This window comes from Sminthopsis crassicaudata, chromosome 1 (genome assembly GCF_048593235.1).
Source record: "Sminthopsis crassicaudata isolate SCR6 chromosome 1, ASM4859323v1, whole genome shotgun sequence".
NCBI lineage: Eukaryota > Metazoa > Chordata > Mammalia > Dasyuromorphia > Dasyuridae > Sminthopsis > Sminthopsis crassicaudata.
In genome coordinates, this window is record NC_133617.1 from 408,044,388 (window position 1) to 408,071,120 (window position 26,733).

General features: G+C 34.0%; 1 protein-coding gene across 2 annotated transcripts in view; it reads right to left on the bottom strand.

Moving 5' to 3' along the window:
• The window catches only part of LOC141549998 (guanine nucleotide-binding protein subunit alpha-14), a 266,321-nt gene that overhangs the window by 216,240 nt on the left and 23,348 nt on the right, over positions 1-26,733 (bottom strand). Inside the window, exon 1 of one of the 2 annotated variants that reach the window (XM_074280105.1) lies at positions 12,060-12,177. The exons of the other annotated variant lie outside the window; for it this stretch is intronic. The gene's annotated coding sequence lies outside the window, so the exon portion shown is untranslated. Of the gene's footprint in view, positions 1-12,059; positions 12,178-26,733 lie in introns of those variants that run through there. 2 annotated transcript variants of the gene reach the window in all.

A 26,733-nucleotide genomic window follows, 5' to 3' on the forward strand; every position in this document is an offset into this window, starting at 1 on the left:
GAGGAAGAAAATTTTGGAACACAAGGTTTTATAAGAGTGAATATTGAAAACTATCTTTGCAAATATTTTGAAAAATAAAGTTATATTTTGAATTCTTCTTTATGTTCTGCTATGTAAATGATTTTCCTCCTTTTTCCTTTTTTTTCACTTTTGTATTCAAGATTTAAATAAGTAAATACATTAAAAAAAAAAAAGCACCTACTTCATACAGGGCCATTAGGTGGACTCATTTTTATGAGTTCAAATCCAACTTCAAATACTCTGTGATCCTGGGCAAATCACTTAACCCTTTTGTGTCAATTTTCTCATCTGTAAAATGAGCTGAAAAAGGAAATGTCAAAATACTCCAGTATCTTTACCAAGGAAATCCTATATGAGATCACAGAAAATCAGATACAACTGAAAAACAACATGTAAGCCACTGGAATTAAAAGCAAAACACCTGTATATAGAAAATAGGAAGAATGACACCAATAATGGGAAAAAAATCAAGAAGGCCTTGTAGAGGCAGTGCCACTAACAAGAACTAAAAGTCTTGAAATAAACTAGATATTTTTAAGGGATAAAAGCATAGGTATAGGAGACAGTCTGGAAAAAAAGGCCCCTCTCAATTGAGATATTCTATTATTTATCCTAGAAGTAATTTTAGAGCCAGCATTTTTTTTAAATCTTTCTCTGGATTTTTACAGGTGTCTCAGAAACTAAGCTCATCATATATACAAATAGTCAATAATGGGCAAAAAGTAAGCATTTGGCAGATACCCCCTTGGTCCAAGTGAATTTGAATACTTATACTGTTAGTTTGCAATTTGTGTGATTTTGCCTTCTAAATTTGATCTATGCAAAAACAATTGAGAGACTTGGTTTGAATTAGCAAAGTTAGGGTTCATATCTCATCACCATAGAATAATACTCATTGGTTTCTCCTGGGGGTGAGGCACAGCTTACACCTTATTCTCAAAAATCATAGCATGAGTCAGTTCTAACTTTATAGGTGCATATTTGTTCAAGGGGGTTTGTTTGCTTGATGAAGGTGGAGAGAGAGGTGGGAAGCTCAATATTGCCTTTATCCTCTGGTTATTATCACCAGTTAGCACATGCTGTGTAAACTTTAGGTTACCTAAAACAACACTGAGAGCTGGAATTGCTCGCTAAAACACTGTCTCTTGGATTTCCTACATTTGATTTTAATTAAGAATACAACTCTAGCTCGTTTTCTATTAAGTATCAGTAACAACTCCTGTAAAGATAACTCTGAAGAAAGAGAGCTTAAAAGGAAAAGTCAAGAATCACAATAATAATAAAAATTTAGAGAAGAGACTAAAATTTCACGGTTTTCTTTCTTAAAATTGATTGTTTTGTAACCCTTTGTATAGAATTTCAGAGCAATTTTCTGGATCAAAGATAATAGATTTGGCTCCCCTTCAAAAGTAGAAAGGCATTATGGTTCCAAATTGTTGAGGGCCTAAAACCCAAAAGTTTTTGGTAAAACCAAAGTTAAATTAATCCTAGGTTCTAAGCGGTGAGGCTTATGAAGATCTCTGTACAATGCTATTGTCTCCATTTTATTAGAATGTAGCTAGTATCACAAAAAATTGAATCTTGAGTTAGAAAGACCTATGTTCAAAAAATCTAGCTTCAGTACCGGCTGCGTGATTATGGGCAAATCACTTCTGTTTATTTCAGTTTCATCAACTGTAAAATGAGGATAATGGTACTTCTTGCCCAAATCAGATAATTGCAGAGTACTTAACACAGTGCCTGGCATATAGAAAGTGTATGTAAATGTTAGCTATCATTTTTATTGTTATTATTGTCATATGAAATAATTTATAAAGTGCCTAAACAGTGCCTGGTATATAATAGGCACTATGTAAATTCTAAATACTATCACCACATACTACTACTACTACTACTACTACTACTACTACTACTACTATCACTATAAGAATGGACATTCATCCATAGACAAGTCAAAAAAGAAAACTGTAACCTACACAAGCAAAAAGTTAACTGAGAATTATAAATAATATTGGAAAATGACTGACCAATTCAACTAATATTCCTCCATCACTAACACATTAATATCATCAAAACTAGAACCATTAGGGAATCTAGGATTGGAAATGCCTCATTTTACAGATAATGAAACTAAGAGTTAGAGAGACACAATGATTTAGTCAAGGTAATAAAACCTTTTTAATAACTGAGAATGCCATTTAAAAATACATTCAGCCTATCTCAATTAGAACCATTATCACATCTATATTTTAGGTAAAGATCCCCAACTAATCCTTGGCTTGTTGATTTTTGTTCTACAACTGACTAGTTAACACCTATATAATTTTGGATCTGGATCTCACTTCCCACACAAGTGAAATGGGACATTTGGACTAGTTGACTTCTGAGGTATGTTTCATCTGTGATTCTGTGATCCTATTCTTTGAGGAAAATAAGGTAGATTTTTGACCCTCGAGATGAGTAGCAAAGTATAAACCATATTAAGATCATTATTGAGAAATGGAATTTTGGAGAAAATGAAATTTGACTATGAAAATGGTGTATTAGTCATTTTCATTTCTCGGTATCCCTTTAATTCTCTAATTCTCTCTCCTTCAAGAAAAGAAATTATATAGCAGATGGAGAGCAGTTATAATTGAATTTATAAGTCCAAGAAGAAAGAATAATAAGGTAAAATCCTTAGGAATTAACAATGGAGAATTCGAATTCTTAAATAGTTCAATTACCACACTCCCCTACCAGAAGTGGTTGCTCCAACACAAAGTGATTTGAGGTCTTATCTGTAAAATTCATATTAGGATTCTACTCTGAACTGCAGAGACTCTGCGCTTCCATATCCCATACAGAAACACATAGCTGATACTTATTCTACCCAACAACATGGGGTAGATTGTTACGGGGTAGAGGCTGAAAATGTATTGTCTTCTAAAGAAGGCCTGAATCAACATTAGTGTCCTCCAAAAATATACAGGGTTTGACCCAAGACATTCACCACACTTTCACATTTTTCAAAAAGTCATAAGAAAAAAAAAAAGAGGAAGAGAACCAAGGGGGAAATTGGTGCAAAAAAACAGTATAATTGGGCTTCTCAGGATTAAAGGAAAGAAGACAAACTCACAGAGGCCATACTTGTTCCTCAGAGAGTGCTTAGATTTAGGTCAGGGACCCAGGCTATTAATTACATCCTTTAATGTTGAAGGTTGAAGCAGCTTTCAAAGACAAAGAAATCAGAAAGTGAATAACAGTGGAATTTTTTTTTTTTTAAGGCAAAAACACCAAAGATTAAAAAAAGAAAAGCCTCTCACCAAAAACATTTCAGAGCAAAACTAAATTTATGAACAGGATGAAGAAAGTAGAATGAAGAACTAGAATACTATGTTCTCAAAGAAATTAAAAGGCTCTAAACAAATATTTAAAAATAAAGTAAACTATTTGATAGACACTCAAATAAACATGGTACAACAAGAAACCAGAATAGCAAATGAGAAATAAAATCCATAAAAAAAGAAACAGGAATAATATAGTTCAGAATTTAAAGCTTTCAAAGCATAATTTAAAAACTCAATGAGCTGAACAGAAAAAAATTAAAAGCAAAAGCGTCTCTCAAAAATACTTGAGAGAGATTTTAAAATTTAGAAGACAAAAATATTTAATTCAAGAACAGTCTTTGAAAAGAGAAATAAAAGGAAACTATTTTTTAAAAACCACATAAGTTTGGCAATAGAGACAGGAATGAAGTAAGGATGCCCCCTTTTCCAATTATCATTTGATATAGTTCTAAAAATGCTAATGATATCAATATAGCATAAAAGATAAAAGACAAGCAAAGAAGAGATAAAACTATTGATATTTTTTAATGAATGAAGATTTCCTTAGAAAACCTAGGGAATCAACCAATATACTAAAGATAATAAATAGCATTAGAGAAGGTGAAATCAACAGAATTGTGAAGCATTGAACTAGATATTTCATTTAATCTGTATTTCACTTAAAGAAATGATATGGGAGATATTAATGCCTTTGTAACCTCTCAATATACCTGAAGAGAGAGAGAGAATAGCAATTGAAACTGTTCCCTACCTCACAGAAATCAATGGTATTGCTATGCATTAATAATACAATTTAGGCAACAATAATGGAAGGGAAAACCCAGTCAAAATAACCATAAAATGCAGAAGATATTTGGTAGTAAGTCTACCTAAATATACTGGGCTCAATAACGATATAGATTAAATAACAAAATGTTTCTTAAATAAAGAGTAACTTTAAAAGTTGGAATGATAGTGTTCATGGCTATACCATAATAATCTATTTTAAATAACAATTTTACTAAAATTAATTTGCAGATTTGATTTATTAAATAAAAGGATTTTTTTCCAGAGCTAGACAAAATAACAAAATTCATCTGAAAGATCAAAAGACCCCAAATCATAGAGAAACAATGAAAAATAAAATGGAAAGGAAGGGGGAAAGCTCATCAGTTATTAAAGCCATTTGATATTGATAAACCTAAAAATATAAATAATACTCCAAGATGTTGCTGCAGAAAATGAAAAGCAATCTGGGTGAAATAAGGATCAGATTACCATTTAAGATCATATGAAACTGAGATTAAGTTAATGTAATTCATCACTTCAGACAGCTCAGTCATCAAATAAGATTGGAACAGCTTCATTTGCTGCCTCTCTTTCTCCAGATGTTCTCGGGGTTAGTTGGGCAGTAATTTTCTCATGCTATACTTAGAATAATACATAGGTTGACTGCCATGACTACCTCAGTCTTTCAAATGCTACCTCCTTTTTCCCTTTCCGTGTGTGTGTATAGTATATGAATGTATATAAATTAATGTGAATATGATGTGATCTCATGCACTTTTACATTCAACAATGAAATTCAGACCTAAGTCTAGGGTTAACATACTTCTTAGTCTTTCCTGTTGGTCTCAACCACCATTCATCTCCCAAATTTATCATAACCTCTGTATTGTTCTATTAATATCCTCCCAGAATACCTCTGGGAAATAAGTTTTCACATCTAGTTTATGATACAGAAAATAGTTATTAGATACCATTTAAATAAAACCTATTTCCTTTAATAAAGCAGATATTTAAGAAATTCAGTTAGTTTATTGAGTTTATTTGAGTTGAAAAGATTTATGATGAGATACATTGAGCAAACATTTGATGAAGTGAAGGAAGACTAGATGTGCTAAGAGATAATTTTCAGCAAGAATAAAGGTTAGAGGCTACATTGCTGTAAGAAATAAAAGAAAATAAAAACAGAGCTGGTCTGTGAAAACCTTTGAAGACAAGGGTCAGGAGTTAGCAAAGTATTAGAGCCAGAGATATGAGAAGCCATCGAAGGACTATAAGAAGATCATATGATTAAAAGCAGGCACAGAAAAATGTCTTAGCTATAATATGCAAGATCATAGAACACAAAGAGGCCAAAAACTTTTAATATAATAAATCACAATATTTCTGAGTTCTTCAATCAATAAGAATCTTTTAAAAGCTTACTGGTGTATCAAAGAAATGATAAAAAAGGGAGAAGGACCCACATATGCAAAAATGTTTGTAGTAGCCCTTTTTTGCAGTGGCAAGGAATTGTGAACTGAGTGGATGCCCATTAGTTGGAGAATGGCTGAATAAGTTATGGTGTATTGTGAAATATTATTGTTCTATAAGAAGCAATCAGTAGGATGATTTTGCAAAGGCCTGGAGAGACTTAGATGAATTAATGCTAAGTGAAGTGAGTAGATTGAAGATAATATTTTACATAGCAATGATGAGATTATGTGATATCAACTTTAATGGCTTGTTTCAACAATGAGGACAATTCCAACAGACTTGTGATGGAGAGAGCCATCTGCATACAGAAAAAAGACTATGGGACTGAATGTAGATCACAACATAGTATCTTCACCTTTTCTGTTGTTGCTTGCATGATAAATGTGAAAGTACGTATAGAAGAATTGCACATGTTTAACATATTGGATTACTTGCTGTCTAGGGAAGGAGAATGGGGAGAAGGGAAAAAGGAAAACTTGGAACAAGGTTTTGCAAGGATAAATGGTGAAGGATTGAATATCTTTGCATGTATTTTAAAAATAAAAAAGCTACTATTTTTTTAAAAATTTAAGAAATTAAACTTTTGCTAGCCCACACATTCATGTGCCAGACATTCTATTAAGTGATGAAAGATATAAAGAAAAAAGAAAAAAATAAGAATCAGAAGAAACCTCTATAGCTAAGAATATGGTTTAATAATGGTATTAAACTCAAAAAGAAAAAGGGACCACTAAATCCTACATAAGGATGCATGGGCTACATATTAAATTAGAAAACTACACATATGTATATTTCTTTTTTAATTAATATATCAGCACATTAAAATCATATAGGAACCACCTTTTAATTTAGTTCAGATCATGTTCAGGAGAGCTGTGGTCAAATGATGGTTAATTTAACAAGCTAGGTTAATATCTCTTGCAACTTGAATGGTCTCTGAATTTGCTTTATAAGACTGAGGACAATCATAGCCATTGGCATAAAATTTCCAGTAAAGGGAAATTCTCTTGGACCTGAAAGCTGTCCATTTCACTTTTGGGTTTATAATGAGAAACTTTTCCTTATACCAAATACCAAACTTAAATCTGCATCTTTGCATCTTCCATTTCTACCCTTGCAATCAGAGTCCAAATAGAACTCTCTTTCAAGTAAAAGGTACTTAGCTTAGCATAGGTTCCAGGCCATAGCAATCACTTAATAAATGTTTATTGAATTGAATTGAGAATCTTTTAAATACATTAACTACCTTCCTCAAGTTTTCACATATATGGCTAAACATCCCTAGTTCCTTCAAATACTCCTCACAAAGCACAAATTTGGATTAGCAGGTCCTCTGAATGTTCTCACATATCAAAAAATATATCCATAGCATTCCCCTGATTTACTAGTTTAGTTACCCTGTTGCAGATTTCCAATAGTTGCTAAATTTCTTTCTTCCAGGTAAATGGACTTCTTGACATTTATGTCCTATATTAATTGAAATTTTTCCAAAATATGCCTGACCCTATGTAATTAATACCAGATCCATAAAGTACTTTTCATCCAAGGACAATCTCAAAGTATGTTACTCTGCATGTATCAATTCGAAATTAATCCAGGATTCTGAAGCTTGAAATGAAATGAATAACCATAAAGCATTAGGAATGGATTTTGCCTCTCATTTGAAAACATTCTGCCTCTCACATAAGTCATATGCATTCACTGTCTCTAGGGGGAAAGGAGAAGGAATTCATTTTAGTTGGAAATTTTTCTAAGGCTCACAGCCTTAAGTACTAAAATTCGGCAGCAAAGGTAGAAATTCCCTCCCCAAAAATGTATTTGTGCCTTTTGAGCATTACACATCAGTTCTTTAACTGTCCTATTACTTACAGAGAAATTAAGTCAATGGGTTAGAGATCTGTGGTTTCAGTGGGTGTGGAAATACCTTCAACCAAGGCATAATTGTGATCCATAACAGTTTTGTATTTGTGAGTTGCCTATGCCTCAAATAAAGCAACTAATTTGCTGAGGGTCATACAGATAATGTCAGAGGCTGGATTTGATAAATCTGCTTGAATCTAATCCCATCAATCTAGTCACTACCTTGCTGCCTCACACAGAAGTGAGTATTATTCTATGAAAGCACAATCTATTTTAAAATCATACAATTAATATTTGTATTAGTAAAACTTGTGAAGTAGTAGACCACACAGGTACTGTGAATTTAGGTGAATCAAAGAGGTTGGACTATAGTAAATCTACATGCTAAGGGGTGGGAACAAGCATTTATTAAGTGCTTACTATATGCCAGGCACTCTGCTAAGAACTTTACAAATATTATGTCAGTTGATCCTCACAGTATTTTTCTTCGGAGAAAAGTACTATTAATTCCTATTTTATAGTTAAGGAAACTGAGGAAGACAGAGGTTAAATGACTGGCCATGGTCACACAGCTGGAAAATGTTGGAGGTATCAAATTCAGAGACCATTCAAGTTGCAAGGGATGTTAATTTAGCTTGTTAAATTAACCATCATTTGATATATTAGGTAACAAACCCTGAGGGAGAAATATGTCCAAGGCAAGAGAGTTAATTGATAACAGATTCAGCCTTCTTAACTCCTAGTCAACTATTTTAACAAAAAGAAACAGCAACAACAACAAAAAAATTGATTTAAAATGATACTAAATTGACTCTCTTGTAAAGGTGAAATTAGAAAGTATTAAATATTTTTTTTACTATATAATTCTGTCTCTCTACTTATCAATGCCCTTCCATATTTTCATTAAATCTTTCACAACATCCAGAGACAACCTTATTTCTAAGTATGATAGCTGGGATACACTTGATCAGGGTACACCTGAATGGGAAAAATATAGACAAACATGACAGACATTTAAAAATGGTAATGTGACCTGTAATCTGTTATGCTAAAAAGGCAACCCTTCATAATTTCCTATTATCCATTCATCCTTTGAACTATTGCCACACTAACCTTCCTATTGTATAGATTTCTAAGATAGAGTGGTTACTTGCCCTCAAGTTTTCCATCATTTCCCCTTAAGGAAACAATACTTCTCTGTTGATGAGAACCAAAACCAAAATATAATTTACTCATTTTGGAGGTACCTCTTCTCTTTGAACAAATTAATTACATGTAAGGTAAGACAAAAGTTAATTAGTCACTTTACTTTTGGCAAAGAAAGGACTCCACAAGAAAGAGCATCCACAAGTAGATGATTAAAATATTATTCAAATACTCAAATGCCTCTGTGATCTCATCCACATGAATGTACCATCATTAATGAATATTAGAACCCCATGCTTATTCATCCTGCTGAACTCTTTTCCATGCCTTTCCATAACATTATCACAGATGATTCATCCACCAGAGCAGCGGGGATGATGGGAGTAGTCCTTAACTTCTTTTGAAATCACAAAGTAAGCAGTTTATTTACCTGCCATCCCTTACTCTAACAACATGACCATTCCATCCTATTATCTGATCATATTTTTCCTTGATGGAATCTTGTATTACGGCTATTTGAAGCTTATTCTTTGTTATTCACTGCCATTTTAGTTTCAAATATCCAGGCACCTCTCCATTATCCTTTGAGTGAGAGCTAGTTTTAATTTTTTGTACCTCATAACCTAAATCCAACATAAGCTGAATTTCTGTACTAAAATGATAAGTCTTCATTTCTGTATATTTTAGGATCATTATTCAGGCTTTACAAAATCACCAGATAGTATGTGTAATGTTCTGTTGTCTCCAGAAACAGCTGATCACTCTCTGGGAGGAGATCTGCTGTCTCAACTCAATCCCAGACTCGACACTTCTTCCTCCAGAGTGCCGTCCCAACTCTGTCCCAAAGTAGACTAATTCCTTGCTCAATGATGTCTTCTTTTATCCTTCCAGAGAATGGGTGTGTGAGAACTCAAGGGATTGTGGGAAAATTACTTCAACCAATGAAGTTGCTCCTTTTAAAGGTTGTGTAAACTCCTTTTCATATGTAGACTCCTCCTCAGAAGTTCAACCAAAGGTGTGAACTAGAGAATTGTTAAGTACCGACTTAGCACTTAGTAAGAACCTAATATCTCCCCCTTCCTTTTGATTTAGAATATAGGTAGTCATGACCTTGAAACATAAATCCATCAATATGGGAGGTATTACACATAATTACATAAATTACATAAACACATAGTAACATAGTAATATAATACATGCTAGAAGTATGTAACAAATAATATTATCAAATAATCATAAATTGAGAATTTATAAATGTCCATAAGTCCATTGTCCATTAGTCTCATCTTGTGTTAGGAAATCCAATGATTCCTGCTGGTTTTAAAGTTCTTTAACAGTCTTCTTATTAACCATGCTCTTTCAGTATCAGATGTTTCTTAGATTTTCTCCTTTGTTTTGCGGTCTCTCTCTTTTTCTGTCTCTCTCTGATGGACAAGGCAAATACAACTCATTGGCACCCATCTGATTCCTTCTCCATCTGAAGAAATACAATCAAACCCTCTCTCCCAGGCAGTTAACCTATCTAATTTCCTTCTCTTTAATCTCTTCTCATCATCTGGCAATTACATTGGAGCTATTTGCACTGGACACAGCCCTGTTGGTTTAAAAGGCCTGTATTCTTTCCAAGTGTAATCCATTTCTGCAATCCGATTGCCTTTTGGCTGACTGATCAGGTAATCCCTTTCTTCCAAGTAATTTCTGACAGATCAAATCAGAGATCAGATCAGATCAAACCTTCTAAAGGCTCTTTGGGTGTAACCTCAGTTGCAATCATGCCCCACCTATCCTTTGATTGATATCTTGGAGCTGGGCCCCATTTCTCATTTCCCTGGGTCAATCTGCTTCTGAGGCCCAGTGGAAGCCTTTGTGACATTTTGGACATGGAGTTTTAGGTCTTCTCTCACTCTGTCTTCTCACTCTATCTCTATATCCACACTGAGCTCTTAGATGTCCAATTTTTCCACACTGAAAACATCGCCGACTTTCTCTAGAAGTCCCTTGCCAGGAGGGACCCTGTCTTTCCATGTTCATCATAGTATAGGTGTAAAAAGCATTTGTTCCTACTGTAGAACAGCATCTTATGATCTCCTCTAAAGAAGCATCCTTGTCTAGTCCCCATATAATCCTCTTGCAAATCTCATTGGCATTTTCCTTAGCCAGATGTCTGGTCATTATTTCTGTAGCTTCATTTTCTCCAATAGTTCTTTTGACAGCAGTTTGCAGATGTCCCACAAAATCCGCAAAAGGTTCACTGGGACCTTGCTCTATTTTAGTGAAAGCTTCTCCCTGATCTTTCTGTCTGGGGAAGGAACCCCAAGCTTTTATTGCAGCCTTACCAATTTGCTCATACACTGTCATGGGGTAATTAATCTGTTCTGAATTCTCTACATACTGACCTTCACCAGCTAATTGTTCAAAAGTGAATTGTGTGTTAACTCCTATTTTTAAATTGCATCTGACTTGGATCTTACATAATTCATGAAACTCCGAAAGCCATAACAGATTTTGTCCAGGTTCTAAACATGTCCTTGCTATGGATTTCCAGTCATTCGGGGTTAGGACTTCATAAGACTAGTAACATTTTAACATAAGCTGATATAGCCCCATAAAGAGTACAACCTTTTTTCAAATCTTTAATTTTATTCAAATCTAAAGGTGTATATTTTCTCCTTTTTTGACCTACAGAGTCAATCCCTTCAATCACAGGATATACATGTATAAAATCACTTATATCCTGTCCTTCTCTCTTAGCCTTAATCAATGCTTTTTCTAATCTTGTCATAGGCTGCTTCACAGGCGATTCTGTTTGTGTTTCTGCCTCTTTCCCTCCTCCTTCTTCCTCCACCCCTGAAGGTGGAGTTGATGTAGGTCTGTCAATAATCTGCTCTCTAGTCTCTAGATGAGGTTGAAGCTTCTTCAAGAGAATCAGAGTCATCACACCCTAATTCCTCATTTAAATCCCCTTGCCCTTGGGCAAGATCTTGATCTTTCTTTTTTTCCCCTCACACTTCCTCCTCTGTTCATTTTTTAAATTTTTCCTTCTCCTACAACTTGCTCAATAGTTTAAGGCTAATTGAACTACACTGTATATATAAAATACCTCTGTGGAAATTGAACGAGGCCCATTTTTTTTTTTTTGTGAAATTCTTTCAATTGAAGTCCCACTAGCTTCCAGTTATCTACATTTAGTTTTTCTTCCTCTAAGAACCAAGGGGACGTGTTTTTTAATGTGCCTAAGAGTTTAGCAGTCTGTACCCAGGTTACAAGTAAACTCTGCTCCTCAATTATCTTAATTATACTCTTTATAGCACCACTCCTGGGTGGGGCTGGAGCTGAGGCTGGGGCTGAGTCAGTTGAGGTAGAGGGAATGTCTTTAGCTAACATCTGCCCCATTTCAGCTATAAGAGATTGCTGGTTTAGCCCTTAACAAGGTAAGTTCCTTATTTGTCTTAGACTACTCACCTAATCTCCTGGTCACAGGAGGACTTCAGTGGAGGTAGGGTGTCTGTCCCTGTTCAGGCCCCAAAATGCAAAGGTCCTAGCTAGCTCCTCTGAAGGGCTCAGAATAAGTCCTTTTCAGGATAAGCAAAAGTTCTTGCCCCATGTTGTGAACGCCAAAGTGTATCTTCTGTTGTCTCCAGAAACTGCTGATTGCTCTCTGGGAAGAGATCTGCTATCTCAACTTAATCTCCTGGTCAGACTCTTCTTCTTGTAGAGAACCGTCCCAACTCTAACCTAGAGTAGACTCACTTCTCCGGGCCCAAAGTTGTCTCTTTTATCCTCCCAGAGAAGGGGTGTGTGAGAACTCAATGGGGGAAAATTACTTCAACCAATGAACTTGCTCCTTTTAAAGTTTGTATAAACTCCTTTTCATATATAAACTCCTCCTCAGAAGTTCAAAGGGGTAAACTCCCCTTAAAGGCCAGAACCAAAGGTGTGAACTAAAGAATTGTTAAGTACTGACTTAGCACTTAGTAAAAACCTAACAAGTATGGCCCATTTTCTATCAAACTTGTTTAATTCTGGTTCTAGCATTATCCATTTGCACTGCTTAAGATAACTATATAACTAACTAGATAGGTAGTCAAATAGACAAATATCTTGATTACTAGAAAAGTCTGGACAATAAACATTCTCCATGCATTTGATTTTTATTGTGTGGATAAGTGAGATAAAATTCTTCAGTGGTTATGCTTTCTTAAAGGAGATACTGCAGTAATCCTGGGCATGATGAAACAATATGATGTCATCCCCAAATAAAAGCATATGGAGGTTAGAAAAATTCCCTTCAACTTGGATTCTATATTGAATCTCTACCCTCAGTAGAGGCAAATACAGATCTCCCTACATAAATTGATTCTTTCAATCAGTGGGTTGTTAAGGTTCTCTCTGTTTATAATTTTCAAAGAATGTTGAAAAAATTTGATGTGTGTGAAGACACCTTATTGAAAGATAAGAGGAAAATTCCATACTAAATCAGGCTATCAAATCAAATTTCTTTTAAAAATAAATTAAATAATGAGCACAGTGGGGTCGTTATTTTCAAGGACTGCCAATTATATGATGGTAAAGGTGCAGTTTGCTGTGGACTATCACTTATAAACCTTACCTGATTCTTGTATTTATACCTTCAAAGTTTTCCTTGATATCTGTTTAAATGGCTCCAGACCACTGACAGACACACACATTATTGTAGTACTTGCAAACAGTTCTCTTGATTTAGTTACCTTTTGGGATAGTAATAAGAAATGGCATTTTTCTTTATCTTTTTTATATTTTTTCCTTTGACAACTTTGTAAATTGATTATTCAACAATCAAAGTTGTGCCACCTCCAGAACAGATCTCTCTTTGTACATATGGTCTAATCCAATTGCTTTTCCCCAGATTTGTTCTCTTTATTGTCATACGTACCTCTATAGGCTATATTTAAATTATAAAATTAGAGACCAAATATAGTAGCTGCATTGCCCTTGATGGTGAAATATTTTGCAGATCTTTTCCATTTTTATTCTTTGTTGTTCTCTTCCATTTTCCCCCTTAAATATCTTTGGCATGACCTCTTATTGCTTACCCCTTTCTGCTGAATCTCTCTGTTTTATGAGATAACATGCCTTATTTTATTGTCTCTCTCTATCTGGTTTTAAAGACATGTTTATATGATAAATTTAGTTGCTCCTGGTTTTCATATCTCTTTGCTTAGAAATTAAATATTTCTTGACAGAAGCTGTGTATGCAGTTCTACATTAATACTATAAAGTAATAGAGCTAATTGCTAAAGTAACCTATTTCCTTTCTATCCACTGTTGGAAATTAAAAGTAAAAATGTGGCCTATTACATATTTCAATGACAATATTGGTTTGCTTTGTTTCCAGCAATCTTCACCCAAATATTCTCCACCATGCTTTTTATACCTCTTCTTTCCCTTCTTTTCCTTACATGAAAATTGCTTCTTAATTCTGCTCCATTCTGGTTCTTTTGAATAACATTTTTCCCCTAGAGCCATATTCCAGCCATATATCTTATTCCATCAAATTTCAATAATATCTCTAAGGTCACATTTGTCTCCTTCCATTACTTTCATAAGATCATATTCTTTATTATCCCTGTTTTGTGTGTTTGTGGATTTTATTATTGGCTCCTTTTCTGGATATCTCTACTGCTATTATACTTTCTACTCTAGAAAGAGTCCATGTATTATCTAGCTTGGCATACATTTATTTTTCCAGTTTCCTCTATAATGTAAAGCCCATTTACATATTTTTTCCTCTCTTGATGAACTTTAACTAAAATAACTTAAGCCACCTCTCCAAGCCTTAATTTCATCATTTTCAAAATGAAGATAATAATGTTTACACTACCTACAACCCAGGATCACAAGGAACACACTTTGTAAGGCTTAAAGCACCATATAAATGAATTTTGAAAAAGGAAAATACTCTCAAATAGATTCAGTTTAGACCTGTTGTACAACTTTAAATTTCAAAGATGCCATTTATCAAAATGGCACACATATTTTAGATACAAATTTTCAAAATGCTAATACTCCCAATGCATCCAGCATCATCTCCACTCATCCTGATCTATATATTGCCACTGGCCCTAGATGGTTCTGGAGTATAAAATAAGGCTACGACATTGCATAGCCTTCCTTCACTCAAATCCAATTCACTTGCATGCCATGGCATCACCTTCCTGATGTCTTAAGTCATCTTCAAGAATGAAGGGCAAAAAATTTCAAATATTTTCACATGATAAACATATCAAATATCTAACATGATAATGTTAGATTCTAGTAAAAATTATTATCTCTACTACTACCTTATACTTAAGTAAGATCTGATGACTTGAGTCAAAACTCCTCCAAGTTAAAGAATATGGAGATGAAGACAGAGGACATTCAAAGGGTTGGGTGATGAGGTGAGGTCTAACTCCAAAGAAATAATTTTATGTCTTAGATCTATGACCTCTTGCTTCTTCCATCATTTGCAAGGATTAGCCTAACCTCTTCCCTTTCCAGGACTACCATTTGTCATTTCCAATCAGAAGGAGTGGAGTCTCTTTTGTTTCTTTTCTGCCATCTTGGTTAGTTTCTTTTCCACCATATCCAAGAAGTAGTCCTAACCTAATCTTCCTCTTGTCCCCAACAGAATTTAAAAAGTAAATATCTTTAGCACATTTCAAGATCTTTGATTAACACTAAAAATCTTGGACTGATTTTTTTTAAAAGCAGAATGTTACCACTCTTGTATTTGTCTCTCTTAGTAATCTCCATTTTTATTTTCCTTCTTTTTTATTTTAATTAACTTTTATTATTGATGCCTTTTGCTTTCATATCATATTCATTTCTAAATATACTCTGCCTGCAGTCTTACCCAATATGATGATCTTTTCCAATAAGTCCTGTTTATCTTGTTTTGTGGCCAAAGTATTTAAACTTCAGCTTCATTATTTGAGCTTCTAGCTAACATCCTGAATTAATTTCTTGTAAGGATTGATTCATCTTCTTACTGTCTAAAGAACCTCAAAAGTCATCTCTAGCACTACAATTCAAAAGTTCCAATTCTGTGGCACTCAGCTTTACTTATTGTCCAATTCTCACAAGTATACATCGCCACTGAAAAAAAAAAACCTATAGTTTTGACTTTGTGAATCTTCATCAGCAAGGTGATCTCTTTGCCTCTTAGCATGCTATTCAGATTTGCCATAGCTTTCCTTCCAAAGGGCAAGAGTCTTTTAATTTCATGGCTAAAGTTGCCATCTGTAGTGATCTTTAAGCTCCAAAATATATCTGACACTACTTCCATTTCTTCTTTTTCTATTTTCCAGAAAGTGATGGGACCAGTTGCCAAAATATTAGGGTGTGCCATTAGAGTGGTTATCATTTGCTTATATGAGATTTTTTTATATTCTCCTGGCACCCTTAATTCAACTTTGTTTCATCCAGCCTAGCATTTCATGGGAAGTACTCTACATATGAGTTAAGTAAATAAGATGACAATATACAGCACCATGTCACTCTCCATCACCAATTTTAAGCCAGTTTCTTTTTTAGTTTTGTTGTTTGTTGGCCTGCATATAGGCTCCTTAGGAGATACATAAAATAATCTGGGACTCCTGTCTCTCTGAGGACTTGCTACATTTTGTTTTAATCCATACAGTCAAAAGCTTTAGTGTAGTCAATGAAGCAGTAGATGTTTTCCTTTGCTTTCTCCATAATCTAGGGAATGTTAACAATTTGTTATTCTGTTAATATATAAAGTACTAGAGGTATAAAAAGAGCTATAACAAAAGTGCTGATCTTAAGGAAATTACAATTTAACCAGAGGAAAGACATCCCACAAATTTCATAGAAGAGAATAGAAGAAATACAAAGGAATAAGCTAAGTGTCACAGAGATACCTGAAGAAGTTGAGCATTTTACCTGAGAGTATAAAGGACAATCTCTGTTGAATTCATCTCTCCCCTTTCATTTCATTACCAAACAGGACAATGTCTCTTTCATTAATGGCTTGGACTACTGTAAAAACCTCCTTTTGAATCTCTGTTGTCCATTTCTTTGCTCCCCTTCCCATCTACTCTTATGCTTTAGCACATTAATTTTCCTAATGAAAAGATCTGATATCACTCGTACCCTCAAAAGCCTCCAATATATATATTTTTTAAAAATTAGATTCAAACTGCTCTTGCAGGTCCAAGTTCACTGACTCTTCTGATGCACCAGTCTCTTTCCCAAGCAATAACTGTTGAATTAATTCCTTCAGTTAATCCTTCTAAAAACAAAGAATTCTCTCTTTGCAATATACATTTTGAGTGAAGTTCTTGTTATCCATAGAGAAGAAATGGAAATCTAGTTAAGTCCAAAGACTATATAAACAGAAAAGAAGGGTGAGGAAGTTTTAATTACTCAGTACTCAATTTTAAGTCAAACAGTTCTTAACTTTTCACTAGAGATGGAGCCTGTCAAGCAGGTACTCAAGAAAAACAAAAACCAGCTCTGCAAAGTTCAATGACATTTCCTTGGACTGGCTGATCAGTAACTTTGACTTCACTTTTTTTTGTGATCTTGGTTGTCCTGCTAGAATGCCTATCACTGATATAGAGAACACTTTGTCCTTAATTTCCACCTCATATTACAATAGCCATTTGACAAAGACTTTTGAAGTGTGCATACCAATAACGACTGTTTTATCATCTTTTCATCATAACCAAATATGCCCCTAGGATTTGAGAGGACCATGGGAAGGGACAGGAAGAACCAGATTAGATTCTGCCTCCCCTTGCCTCCCCACAGCTCTCTCAGAGTATATAAATTATAAGTCTCTCCCTGAGATACCATTCAAGCATTACTGCTAAAAATTTAAAATCAAACAAGCAGACTTTAGGAGTTTTTTATATTTATTTTAGAGAGAATAATCAAGTTGTTTCAGAACTGTTCAAGCTGTAAAAAAGGAAAGACCAATAACTGTTAGAAAGTCTGTGGTAATAATAATTATTATTTATAGAGAAGGATCATTCATTTTATGTTCACTAGTTCCAGGTGCCTTCTTCTGATATAAGACCAGAAGTCAGATACATTGCAAATTTAAAGCAAATACAAAATACCAAGGACATACAAGTCAAGAATTTCTTAGTTAACAAGGCAAGTTTCTGTTACAAACACTGGATGACTCTGTTCTGGTATCTTTAAAAGCAACATCATCACCAAGAACAGAAAAAGCAAAAAATACAACAAAGTCAATTGTTAACTCTAAACAAGTAACCGATTAGTTAATAATGTTAATTAGTTAATAATATAAATTAAAATATTACTTTCCTTTATAAATTTTCCAATTTTGATATGACCTTCCATGAATTAAACTTGATTTCTGAGAGTTTTGATATTAGTAAATCTTGCCCTAATTTTGAAATGCTAATTAAATACAATAGGTAAACCATTATGGCCAAACTTTGAGAGAGAAAAATATTATCTATTCAGGGTTGGCCCACTCCAGCTATTAGTATGGCATCCTGCCCGGCTCAAATGGCCGTTACCTTTGTAACAGCTGTAGTTTCAGGATTTTTCAAACCAACATGCTAACCTAGCAACTCTATTAAAATGCAAAGTACACTAGAAGATATTGATTTCTTCCTTGAAAACACCTAAAATGGGATTAATTTATTCAGATCAATACAAGTATTGTTGTGTGTGCTAGGTGCCATACTATATTCACATTGAGGATAAAAGGCAAAAACCAAAAATAGCCTCTGATTTCAAGATTTTTTACATACTAAGGGGCAGAGCCTTAAGACCTGAAGTCAGGAAAATCTGAGTTCAAATCTAGCTTCAGCAACTTAATAGTGAGAGAATCCAGGTAAGTCATTTACCTTCTGCTTGCCTTAGTTTCCTGATCTGTAAAATTGAAAATAATAATTGCACATCTAATTCTCAGGATGTATTCTATATATGCATTTGTCTGTATATACATACACACACACACACACACACACACACACACACACATATATATATATATATGCATATATATATATATATATATAATTATTACTAACAACTGAAAGTTATGTGCATTTGATAAGAATACAGCTCTTCTTGTTGTGCCTGTAACCTTTTATTTAAGCATTTTCTGTGTAGTAAAAGAGAATAGTTTAACTAGAATGTTAGTATATGTTCTTTTTAGTGACATCCTCCTTCCTGGAGCTAGAGAAAAAACAAACAAAGCAGAGAGAATCTATAACAATGTTGCATGAAATTTGTATTTTAAAAATATCTGAGCTTGGAAAAGTGCCCAGACTTTAAAACAAAAACAAACCTTTTGCTTCTGTTTTAATTAAAAGTATCCATCAGTGGAGATCCCTTGTACACAGGTGAAAAGTTTTAGGGGACATCATTTGACCTATAATATATCCAAATCTGTATAATAAACCTGTGAAAAAAGTAGCAGAAAGGGGGACTCCTGATAAGCAGGAGTAGAAATGTATAGGTAGGCAAAACTTTATTTCTTACATTTACTTTTTCATGCTCATTTTCTATCCTATCCACCCACTAACTATCCCAACAATGGAAACTCCCTAAGGGCAGGGACTATTTCATTTTTGCCATCCTAGCACTAATACTTTCTCCTATACATAAAGAGAATTTGGTCAATATCCCTTTTTACAACTTTAATATTTAATAACTTTGATATTTATGTAATTCTTACTAAATAATTCCCAAATATGTATACAAAATTTAACATCCATTTTCTAAATTTTAAGTTCCGAATTCTCTCCCTTCCTCCTCTTTGAGAAGGCACACAATTTGAGATCAATTATACATATGAAGTTATGCAAAATCTATTTCCTAATTAGCCATATTGCAAAAGAAAATGTAAACTGGAAAAAAAATCCCACTAAGAGTAAGTGGACAGAAATTTGTGATAGGGAAAAGGAATTGTCTCAGTTTAGCTAAGGTTGAAGAATCTCAGCGCAAGATTCAGATTGATGCTAGAGTAGCTTTCTACCAACTTTGAACCAGCCCCAGTGAGGAGCCCTAAAGTCAGCAGCATGGAAAAGAAAGAAGGGCTGTATTAAAGTATCTACAATTGTTGACGACCTCACATCCCAGGATATATTAGGGATGTTCTCTTCCTCCCCCCACAGCACCAGGTTTGGATTTGATCAGGCATGCCAGAGTGTCAAGGAAACTTTCCGCTAAATTCTCTCATACCATATTCTTTTTTACTCCAGTTTACTTTTTCCTTTTAATTCTTTTAAAATTCCCTATTGATTGATTTAAGAAAACTCCAACACTTTCTGCTCCTAAACACACTATAATTTTAGACCTATAATCCAAATAGTCCATTTATACTATATCTATCTCTCTATATATCTAGTACATACAATTTTTTAAATGATGTTACTCCCTTTGGAATATGAGCTCCTTCAAAGGAAGAAACATTTTTGCCCCCTCAACTAAAGATTTCTGGCACTTGGCATAATGCCTGATATATAGGGAATGTTACACAAATATTTATTGACTAACCCTAAAAGATTTTATTATCATCTAGTCCAAGATTTCTTATCTTTTTTTGTGTCACAGACCACTTTGGGAGACTGATGAAGCCTATGGATAATAATGTTTTTGAATGCATAAAATAAAATACAAAAGATTTCAAAGAAAACCAATTACATTAAAAATAATTTTAAAAGCCTAGTATTACAAAGAAAACTAATTTTATTAAAATGCCATTATTTTAAATTAAACAAGTTCATACTTTAAATTACAAGTGTTTGATCTAGTTCAACCTTTTAATTTAAAAATAAGTAAAGTAAAATAACTTGTCTGTGAGCACACAAATAGTAGAAGATCTAGGATTAGAAATAAAATTTCCTAATCTCTAGCATTAGTCCACAGCTATCTCTCACTTTGTTTTTCTAAGAATGAGTTGTTTCTCATCTTCTTCCTGAATACTCTGCCAAATTAGACTTATAACCCAGTCCAGAAAAAAGTAGGCAGTAGCAATAGAGTAACAGTCTCTTTTAAGATGCACTCATTCAGATTCTTAATCTCATTATTTCTGGAGAAACTGAAGTCTATAGAATTAAAAATAATACTATAACTTCAGATAACATTTAAGACATTTTCTAATCAGACAAAAGTTTCTCCCTATTTCAAATATGGAGTACTCTTATAGGTCATGATTCTGAAGTATCACTGTTACATTATTTAGAAAACTACTGTAAAAATGGTATCTGACACCATAAAATGATTATCCAAACTTTTTTGTTAAAGATTTTTTTTTAAGGACTAAAGTAGTAAAGATGACAGAGCCATGAAATGCAAAATGGCTAATTTCGATTATATTAAATTTAAAAGGTTTTGTACAAACAAAACCAATGCAGTGAATATTAGAAGGGAAGCAGAAAACTGGTGGGGGGGGGGGGAGAATTTGCATACAAGGTTTCTGATAAAAGCCTAATTTCTAAAATATATAGAGAATTGACTGAAATTTATAAGAATACTCCAATTAAAAAACAGTCAAAGGATATGAATGACAATTTCCAATTTTATTTTGACATCCAGGATTTAAGGAATGAGGACCTTCTTTTTACATATAATAGGCAGACAAAATTTTCCATTCAATAATTAGAGAAAATGCTTAAAATTTCACAAGGGTTAAAATATATTGACAAACTCATACTTTACTGATAATGACCAGTAAAGATTCTTTCCTTCAGGGTCTGTTTTCAAAAGGAATGGGGCAACAACCTTCTTCTAAGAAAACTATTTTTTAATGAGCATATCTATCAACCAAAAGTATTTATTCATAATTGTTCATATAATAATAATAATGTCAGTTGGTGGGAAGAAAGCTAGTCTTGAAAGTAGCAAATCTTACCATACTGTTGACACATACTGTTGCTTGATTCTAAGCTTGTCATTTAAGGCCTTTCTGCCCTAACAACTCTATTCTGAGAAATTGCCACCTGCATTGGAGTTCCTTATACTAAAGAGGTCTTAGTATTTTCCTTACCGAATGATAAAATTTCGGAAAAATAATTCCCCAACTTTGAGGGGAAGTAGAGAGTAAATCTTAGTAAGTCAGAGAATTCCAGGAAAGGATTCTAACCTTTCAGATACAGTTACTACAAAGTCCATTTGCAATTTAACCTATCATGCCATTTTGAGGAAGTTAAAAAAAAACTTCCTTAAGATTACACCCAGTTAGATATTGGCAAATCCAAGACTACAAGCTGTACTTCTCTCCTCCTGATTTGTAGGCCATGGTCAGTTTTTCTTCTATGAGAATAGTTTCCTCATGTGAGCACTTTTTAGCCATTAATAAAGTTATTGAAAATATGGTCCAAAATTTTTTTTAAGAGGGTAGGTATTGGAGCAGCTATATAGTACAGCAGAGGACCTAAGTCCAAATCTGGATTTATACACTTAATACTGTGTGATCCTGGAAAAGTCACTTAAGCCCAGTTATCTTCCTCCCACTCCTATCCCCCCCTCCAAAAAAAAGGGATAGATATTCTATGAGCAAGGAAGGAAATTTCTCCAGGACAAGATTTAGAATAAAACCTAATAGACAAAATTTAGTTTTTTTATGTTCATTCAGGAATAATGAAATGATGGTTTTGATAAGGTAAAAGTCATTCATATTTTCAATGGTTCTCAAAATTCTTTCAAATATTTATTATGTGTATATTTTTAATATTCAAGATTCAAATTATGCTTCTTTCTCATTGAGTGACAGGGTAGAATCCTTCATAAAACCAGATTTTTGTTGCCTTCTTTTTTCTTTGTTGTTGAATATTAGACTAATCATTTTTTTTTCTGAAATTAATGCAATCTTGTTAGTCCTTTAAAATGGGTTGTTAAAATTCAAATGATCCAAACACAACCATTAAGTGTAAAGTGCATTTGCTTTAGAGTTCAAATTCTAGGGCTGATACTTAGATGACTTTACTGAAAACAGTTACTTCTTTTAGTCAAATTCTTTATCTGTAAAATGAAGGAAATGAACAATCAGTGGTTTCAAGCTCAAAAAGAGCTACTGAAATAGAAAAAAAATTTCAATTCCATAAAGTTATTAACATTATCTAGATTTTATTATATTTTTATTTATCTTGTTAGACATTTTCAATTACTTTTTAATCAGGTTCAGAAAGAAATTGGGAGTTTTGAAGGTCCAGATTTTGACCCCTTTGACCCTCTAAAATCTCTTTGTGCTAATTTTTTTTTTAAATCTGTGAATCTCCTATTCTTTTATTGCAAAAGTAAAAGCCTAAATATCTTGTAAACAACTTGAAGACAAAGATCAGATTATATATTACCCTGTATCCTCTTTCCCAAAGTCAAATAAATGAAGAAATCTGCCTTAGATAAGCCATTCATATCTATAGGTTACAGAACAAATAACTGAAATCTAAAACACTCTACCCCAACAAATACTCTCCTGCTGTGGTTAACCTTTTCAAATCCAAAACAAGAAGAAAAAACTGAAGCCCTGAGTTGTGATAAGAATATTGGCCTGGATGACAGAAGACTTGACATTTCCTTCATTACTAACTAGCTGAACAACCTAATCTTTGAACATCACTTGCCCATCCTCTGAGCTTGTTTTTCTCATTTTCAAAATGAAGGGATTTGAGCAGAATGCTATTCTAGGACAAAAGTAATATACTATGTCCCAGGCACTGAGCGATAGCCAGTGAAATTACATCCTTGAGGGCAAGCATTGTCTCATTTTTGGTTTTATAATTCCAATACCTGGCACATAACAATAGGTTAGTAAATACTTCTTGGAAAATTATTATCCAATCTAACAATTCAGTTAAAATGAAAAAAATTATGAAGCAGCTACAATTGGCAAAGTTTTATGATTAGTGCTAGGAAAGAAACAAAAAGAATGGAACAAGCCTTTATTAAGTGCCTGCTATGTGCTGTGCATTGTGCTAAGTGCTTTATTTATATATATTATCTTGATTCTCAAAACAACTGGAATGGGGTAGGGAGGTTGAGTGTTATTATTACCTCCATTTACAGTTGAGGAAACTGAGATAAAAAACATTAAGTCACTTATTTATGGTCCCCCCAACTTGTGTGTGAGGTAAAATTTGACTCCATAGAGCTTTCAATCAAGAGAATTGTCTCATGTGTAATATATGAACATATGTGTATACATACACACATGCATATATATGTGTATATGTATATTCAATGCATATATATGTACACACATACATAAACAAGTCAAAAGAGGATTATAATTTACTACTCATGGCAAAAAGATGTGTTACCACATAATGAAAGAGATTCCCAGGTAAGCAGCAGTGCAATGAAGCAATCAATGTACCAAGGTGTTTCTTATTCCCAAAGAATATGAGAAAAACCATTTGTCTATCCTGTCCTAAATAAGTCTGGATTTGGGGGCAAATAATCCAGTCATCTGGAAAACTGGTGAGCAATTAAGCAATGAGATATATTGCACCTAGAGATACCTTTTCCTGGATGAGAATTTTCTAGGATTCAAGAAATGAATCTAATTTTCTCTAGAATTGACAACCTTTAAATTTTTACAAATATTTGCAAAGTCTTGTTCATTTGTGACCAAAACTTAAAATCAAGTCAGTTATGTTTCTATTACAACTAGTTAATAAGTTCTACCTCCTGTGACTTCCATGGTGTCCTGAAAAACCAGAAACTCAACTATTTTAGATTCCTATTGCATGCATATGCAAACTGAATCTTTTAGTGCCAGGCTGATGAACCAATCCCCACATTACTCATGAAATTAAAAACATTTTTCCCTTCAGCTTCAGTGTGCATTAAGTAGTAGGGGTGTGGAGGGGAGGGAGGAGTCTGAAGAAATGGGAATTATAGTGTAGTGAAACAAAAATAAACCAATACCTACTGTGTACTTTAGGGCTGAGCAGATGCTTAGAGAGAGTTTATGAGGGAAGATTTCCTGAAGGAAGTTAGTTTTATGAAGTGTTTTTTTTTTTTTTTTTTTTTTTTTTTTTTTTTTTTTTTTGAGGCTGGGGTTAAGTGACTTGCCCAGGGTCACATAGCTAGGAAGTGTTAAGTGTCTGAGAACACATTTGAACTCGGGTCCTCCTAAATTCAAGGCTGGTGCTCTATCCACTGCGCCACCTAGCTGCCCCTATGAAGTGTTTTTAAGACATGTGTCATCTTGGCCATGCCAATTTCACCTTTGTAGGACTAATCTTCATTCAAATGAGAGAATTATGATTTCCAAGATCAAGTCTATAATTCTAAAAGGGAGGGGAAGGCTTACAGATTCAAAGTTGGAAGAGATCTTAAAAATCAGTTAATCCAACCCATTTTACTAATAAAGCAACTGAGGTCCTGACAGGCTAAACCACACCCAAGGTCATAAAGAAAATGATGGAGCTATGATATAAACCTAGGATGCTGACTCTAGATCCAACATTGTTCACACTGAGTCATACTGAAAAACTCCTAAGGCAATACTAAAAGATCATATCCTGGGAGAGAAAAGTGGTGAGAAATCAGGCTAATGAGTGGGAGAACTCTTGAGCCTGGAGTAGTTAGCAGAGTCTTGGAGAAGCCTTTATATTGTGGAATAATATCTCTTCTTGGGTTCTTTTTCCTCCCTTGCTGAGTGTCCTCTTCCCCGGATCCTACTAGCCCATTCTTTAGTATAGATAATAGAAAAAGAGATCTATTGTATACCTTGTTGAATAAGTTAACAAATAAAAAAAATTATGAAACATTTACTGTGTACATTTTGCCAAATAATGGAAAAACAAATACAAAATAAGCTTCTACCCTAATATTCAAAGAAGATGAATTAAATCTATATGGGAAAGTGGTAGCAGGCTGGTTAATATTTAACAACTGGATTTCCAAGAGGAAAAAATATGTGAAGGACAAGTTTCATCTGCATCATTCACATTTTATCCATCACTAAATCTAGACAATCATCAACACAATAAATCAAGCTTATATTTGTAGTGCTGCCAGTTACTGGGTTGTATAGCCCACCCCAAAATTTAATAATAGACAGCTGGTTTTGAGCCAGCTCCAGCATACTCCTGAGTGATCCTCAGAGAGAGGTATTTTGATGAGTGAAGGTCAGATAACCTGTGGAGTTATAGGGCAATTAATTGACATTTCTAGAAAGGGTACTGCTGATTTGCTTACTGTTCTTAGTCATTAAGAAGATGCAGAGTGGAATGGAGTTCTATGCCATGGAATGGCTAGGGAGCAACATGATGAGTCTGGGTTGAGTTTATATATGATAAATGCTCACCAATCAGAAGCCTAAGGTCAAGTCTATTTAAGAATAATGTCATTTGAAAATTCTAGAATTTCAGATAGCACCAACATTGTAAATTCTAAAGAATCTAAAGATGACAGTTTGTCCTTAAAATGTAATTTTGGGGGAGGGAAATACTCTTAGGAAGTGAAAAAGTGGATACCCCAGCACAGTCCCTAACAGAGTTTGGTTAAGTCATCAACATTTGGCAGATATTTTGTTTGTGACCTTGATGGTTAAATAGAATAAATATTATGGGAGCTTGAATACAGAACAGCTCAATTTGAACTGAAAGAAGGCTTCAGAAAGAATGTGGGATTTGAAGTGAACCTTGATTGAGAACATGGTTTGAATATGTGGAGGCAGATTATGTGGGGGCATTAATGTTAATTTTTCCTTTTCTTTTAAATATTTTATACTAAATCAGCTTGAGACATTCATCATCTCTAGATGCTAGTGCTGCTGACTAGCTATGATCAAGGGTGATGAAAACAAGATATGAATTGAATGATTTGATGAAGAAATAAAAAAGCTGTCTGCCATCATGCTGAGCTCAAATTAAAATGCAGTACATGGACCAGAGCTTTACAGTAGGATATTCAGTAAAAACAGGGGAGAAAGTGATGGTTTGCCTCTTTAATGACAGAGAGAAACAGCAGGGGTCTATTCTGTAATACTTTGTGCCACAAGGGGCAAATCAATTTACTTGTACATCTATGAGAGGGGGTGAGGGGAAGAAGAGTGAAAGGAAAAGGGAAGGAAGGAGAGGGAGAAAGAGAGGAAGAGGGAAGGAGAGAGACAGAGGCAGAGACCAAGAGAAAGAGACAGTGACAGAGACAGACACAC